The sequence below is a fragment of the Apodemus sylvaticus genome, chromosome 5 (genome assembly GCF_947179515.1).
Source record: "Apodemus sylvaticus chromosome 5, mApoSyl1.1, whole genome shotgun sequence".
In the NCBI taxonomy this organism is placed as follows: Eukaryota; Metazoa; Chordata; class Mammalia; order Rodentia; family Muridae; genus Apodemus; species Apodemus sylvaticus.
In genome coordinates, this window is record NC_067476.1 from 94205684 (window position 1) to 94211683 (window position 6000).

The 6000-nt window shown below is 39.6% G+C and overlaps 1 pseudogene; it reads right to left on the reverse strand.

Annotated features, from left to right (window-relative positions):
• Positions 1–2879: 2879 nt before the first annotated feature.
• LOC127684886 (olfactory receptor 4F3/4F16/4F29-like) lies at positions 2880–3825 on the reverse strand (annotated as a pseudogene).
• Positions 3826–6000: the final 2175 nt, after the last annotated feature.

The window sequence follows — 6000 nt, forward strand, 5'->3', positions numbered from 1 at the left end:
CATCCGGCCTACAGGATGCCCCTCTTGCCTCTTGCAGGACCTGGAGATGTGGTGTGGCAGCCCAGGCTGTTCTGGATCCTGACGTGGAGATCTGAAGGCTCCCGCCAGAGGCCTCAGGGCTGGAACCTAAGCTCCGTGCTGCTGGAGCAAGCCGTGTGCTCCCAGTCTGCTTCCCTGTGCACAACAGGCCTCTTGCACTTCCTGGAGACTGAGTGCTGTGGCCCAGGCTGTTCAGATCCCAAAGCACACACCTGAAGACTCCTTCTGCGGCCTGCTGGACTCACCAGAGCACACTGACTCCTCCCAGCAGGCCTGCAGGATGCCCCTCTTGCCTCTTGCAGGACCTGGAGATGTGGTGTTGCAGCCCAGGCTGTTCTGGATCCTGAAGTGGAGATCTGAAGGCTCCCGCCAGAGGCCTCAGGACTGGAACCTAAGCTCTGTGCTCCTGGAGCAAGCCGCATGCTCCCAGTCTGCTTCCTGGTGCACACCAGGTCTCTTGCACTTCCTGGGGACTGAGTGCTGTGGCCCAGGCTGTTCAGATCCCAAAGCAGACACCTGAAGACTCCTGTTGGGGCCTGCTGGACTCACCAGAGCACACTGACTCCTCCCAGCCGGCCTCCCGGATTCCCCTCTTGCCTCTTGCAGGACCTGGAGATGTGGTGTTGCAGCCCAGGCTGTTGTGGATCCTGAAGTGGAGATCTGAAGGCTCCTGCCTGAGGCCTCAGGACTGGAACCTATGCTCAGTGCTGCCTGAGCAAGCTGTGCGCTCCCAGTCTGCTTGGTTCTATAGGTTTTCATGTTGTGTCCTTGATGTTTGACCTCCTAAAATCCTTTACCACCCCTCTGCCACAGAATTCCCCAAGCTCTGCCTAAGATTTGGTTGTGGGTCTCTGTATTGGTATCCATCAATAAAAAATTAATTAATTAAAAATCATGGACAAAACAAGAAAAGAAGAAGAAATAAATAAAATGAGGGCACGAATGGGGGACACTTGAATCCCATTGGGAAGGGGAAATATATTAGACTTCAGTAGATAATAGAGGGATGGGACTGAGTTTGGGAAGGGATGGGAATGGGAACAGGAGGGATCAGGTAGGGGGAGGATGGAGGAAGAGAGTACTGGGATAGACAGATTGGACTTAGGGATTACATTTTGGGGGTGAGCTAGAAACCTAGGATCATGGAATTCTCAATAATCTATGAGGGTCACCCTATCTAAGACTCCTAGCAATGAGGGATATGGAGCCTGAATCAGCCATCACCAGTAATGAGGCAAGCCTTCCAATGGAGTGACTGAGACACCAACCTAGTCACAAAACCTTAGACCCACAATTAATCCTGCCTACAAGATGTGTAGGGGTAAAAGGTGGAGCTGAATTTGAGGGAAGGGCCAATGAATGGCTGGCCCAACTTGAGACCCATGCCTTGAGAGAAAGCCCAACCCTGACACTATTAATGATATTTTGCTACACTTGCAGTCAAGAGTCTACCAAAACTATCATCAGAGAGGCTTCTCCCAGTAATGGATACAGACACCCACAACAAAATATTAAGTGGAACTTGGAGAATCTTGTTGAAGAAAGGGAGGAAGTATTGAAAGAGAAAGAGGGGTCAAGGATACCACGAAAAACCCTGCAGAATGAAATAACATGGGCCTGTTGGGGATCTTAGAGACTGAACTGCCAACCAGAAAGCCTGCATGGGACTGACCTAGGCCCTTGGCATTTATGTAACAGTTGTTCTGATAGGACTTCATATGGGACTGTAACGTGTAAGCAAAGCCTGTCTCTAACTACAGTGCCTGTCTTTGGATCCCTTTCCCCTTGTCTAGCTTCAGTGGAAGAAGATGCACCTAGTCTTACTGCAACTTGATATGCTAAGGCTGATTTCTGTCCACCAGAGACCTCCCTTTTCTAAGAAGAAATGGAGGAGTAGGCAGGGGGAGCAGTGGGTGTGGATAGAAGAAAGGTCACTGCAATCTGGATGTGAAGTGAATAAATTACATAATCAGTAAAAAATTTAAAAAAGAAATAAAATTTTAATGTATTTGAATAGAATCATGCTAATCAGCAGAAAGAGTGTGTTTTCTTAATTCCTTGTTATTATTCCAAAATTGCCTTCAAATCTTCTATAAGAGTTTCCATTCATTATACTCCTATGTATATTCTCTTTATGCAGTCTACCTTCTAAAAGTAAAATCCTCCAATCATGTATTTTGTACAAACTACAAGAGACAGACAAATGGTTCAGTTCAGTAAGCCTTTATAAGTGCACCAAAATCCATCCAGAAATTGCTGAATGTAAGACAATTTATAGTTTAATAGGTTATCCAATCATAAGGTTTCCTTAGTATCCCTAAAAAAATGTACATATTAGCAACATTAAATGTATTCAGATGATTTATACTGATATATATACATATATCACATATGTGTGTAATATCATACGTATATGTGCTCATGTGTATGTATGTAAGAGTAATTAAGGAAATTAAGAACAACAAAAGGAATGAAAGAGGCTAGTGATAACTTGGAGTGGGGAGACAGAGCGTAGAAACAAATTGAATGCATATTCATGTATGAAACTCTCAAATTAAAAAAAGTGAAAAATGAAAGAAAAATTTTCCTTGTTCTAGAGGGCTCAATGCATCAGTTACTTTAAATAAACATCATTCCTTGGGAATGTAGGTTGAAGATTATTATAATCTTTGCTTTATAAATACATGTAGTTCTCTGTTTTAAGAAGAGATTGTTCCTGCCAGCGAAGATGAAAAAATATATCTATATAATTTGTATGTGAAATATATATGTATGCAAAGATTTTTCTGAGGTTTATGAACAATAAGCTTCTACAGTACTGAAGACAGTTCATAGTACATCTATTTAGAAACTTTCCCATAACTAACTAGCTGTCTGCAAACTCTCTTCATTGCCACCTTCATTTCTTGATTTCTAAATGTGTAGATTACAGGATTCAGAAATGGGGTGATAACTGCATCAAATATAGCCAGAAACTTATCCAGGTGTGTGGAGGGAGTTGGCCAGGTATAGAAAAATATTAAAGGACCAAAGAATAAGAACACCACAGAGATGTGAGCGGAAAGAGTGGACAAGGCTTTAGAGGAACCACTTGAAGTATGTTTTTGCACAGTGATTATGATGACAATATATGAAATGATCAGTATGAAGAAGGAACCCACAGAGATGAACCCACTGTTGGCTGTGACCATGAATTCCAGCTGGTAAGTGTCTATGCAGGCTAGTTTGATAAACTGAGGAAGGTCACAGTAGAAGCTGTCTAACACATTTGGTCCACAGAATGGCAAGTTTACTACAAAAACCAGTTGAATAAGAGAATGCATAAGGCCAACCACCCAGGCAGCCACTAAAAACAAGATGCACGCACATCCTGGGACTCATAATGGTCAGGTAATGGAGAGGCTTACATATGGCCACATATCTGTCAAAGGCCATGGCTATTAGCAGCACCATCTCTATGACACCAATAACATGGATAAAGAAGATCTGAGTAACACAACCTCTAAAAGAGATGACTTTGTGTTTTTTGAATAAGTCATAAATCATCTTTGGTGAAGTAACAGAAGAAACACCTAAGTCAATGAAAGAGAGGTTAGCCAAAAGAAAGTACATAGGAGAGTGTAAGTGAGGGTCAGATGTCACAGTAAACATGATGAGGCAGTTTCCCATCATGCTTGCCACATAAAACATGGAGGTGAACACAAAGAGCAATAGTTGAATACTCCAGGAGTTGGTGAGTCCCAGGAACACAAACTCTGACACCACAGACTGGTTCACTCCTTCCATTGGATGTGTTGGCAGTGCTACCTAAAGGAGGAAACAGGAGAAACTATAAATTATAATTATATTAATATAATGACTTGAATATATATAAATGAATGCTAAGCATCACTGGTCATCAGAGGATCATAACTCCAGGCTGCAGTGAAATATCACCTCACATTTTCCATAAATAACAAGGAAGGTAAAGAGGAAGCATTGAGAGAAGAAAGGAAATGAAAGGAGAGGAGGGAAAAGGAAGGGAGGAGAGGGGAGGGGAGGGCAAGGGAAGGGAAGGGAAGCAAAGGAAAGGAAAGGAAAGCAAAGGAAAGGAAAACAAAGGAAAGCAAAAGAGGAAAATAAGTTTATTTTATTTTAATTTCAACAAATTTCAAAGGTAACCAATTTGGTTGGATTTTAAAAGAGAATACCCTTGTAAACTCTTGATGTAAATATAAATTAGTATTTTCAGGAAGCCAAATTTCTTAGGGGGTACTTCAAAAATGTAAAAATGGAGACTGGGTTGATAGTCCGTTGAATTAAAACTAAAGATGAGTAAGGCTCTATGTTTGATCTTCAACATCAAAATTGATAAAGAGGTTGTAGATGTTTAAGTAGAGAAATAAAAGGTAGAGAGAAAAAGGAAAATAACCAAAAACAATAAGTACCAGGTAAGAGAGATGGCTTGATTAGTAGCAGTATTTGCTGTGTGATCATGAGAACCTATGCTTAGATCCCAACATCCAAATAAGAAGCTTATTGTGGCTGTATGTGTCTGTACCCACAGTGTTATATGAGAGGTGGAAATAGACATATCACTTGAAACTATGGGCTGCCAGACTAGATCAAGGCTCAGTATAAGACCCTGTCTCAAAGGCATCAGGTTAGGAGCCAGGACATTGTCTTATGGCACCCAAAAAAGCATATAAATATGATATTGCACACACATACATATACACACACACACACACACACACACACAAACACACACATACACAAAACCAAGATTAAAAGTAATTATTTAAATTTAAATCTTGAAATACCATGTGATATAACAAGTCTAATTTGAAGAATATATATCCAGAAGAAATTATATTTACAAATAAAGAAAATATATATGAATTGTTAAATGATAGATTAGCAGATAATACACACACGCACACTCAAACACAATGATTATTATTTTCCCCCTTCAAAGAAAAGATAACCAATTTTTCTTTTAACATGAGCAAGCATAGAAGTCTTTTTGCTAAGTGAAATTAAGGAGACACAGAAAGTCAAATACTGAAATATCTCACTTAGATTGGACTCTAAAGATTCTACATTGATACAATCAGAGAGTATGACAGTTTACCATGAGCAAATGGGATAGGGTAAAAAGGTTAAATTGAAGATTTTTTTTTGTCAAAGGGGAAAAATAATGCAATTAGTATGAGTAGTTTCTGGAAATTTATTTTACAATGTGGTCACTATGCTATTGGGTGGCCAATATGCTAATTAGCTTTACTTAATCATCATACAACATGCACATATATTTAGGCTTTTATATTTTATATATGCACATATATAAAACACCTTATTATACACCATAAATGTATGCAGCACCTTTTTGTTAATTGTCCTTCCTAAAAATTGGAGGAGCAACAGGTTCTTATTATGCTCATGTATTTTGAAATTGTGATCAAGGAGAATCTGCTGCCAGTCATGTAGTAGTGTCACAATACTGTTGAATTAATATCCCTCTACTTTAAACCAGAACTAGTTCAGAGATGCTCCTCATAACATGGAAGATTAGCCAACAACAAAGACAGCAATTCATCCCAGTTCTTTACAATTTCATTTGAAGAGTAATGTATTATCAGTTCAATTACAAATAAAACTACTCACTGTTCTTCAACTATCCATGCTGATCTCTGTGGCAATGACTATAGACTTTATTCAGGCAAGTAGTCTCTTACTTTTGACCTCTCATCTCTGGAAAACATTTAACTCCAAGGTTTATGAAATTTTTTATTACCATGAAATCTTAGTTTAAAATATAAATGTTAATGCATTATCAGTTAATTGAGTTAACTGGACCTGAGACTAATTCCGCAAACAGGAAGATTTACAGGTATTTGCATTCTGACAACCAGTCAGTTACCAGTTTACATCATTTCAAGATATTTCTTTAACAGTTGACATCATGACAAAATCAAGTCT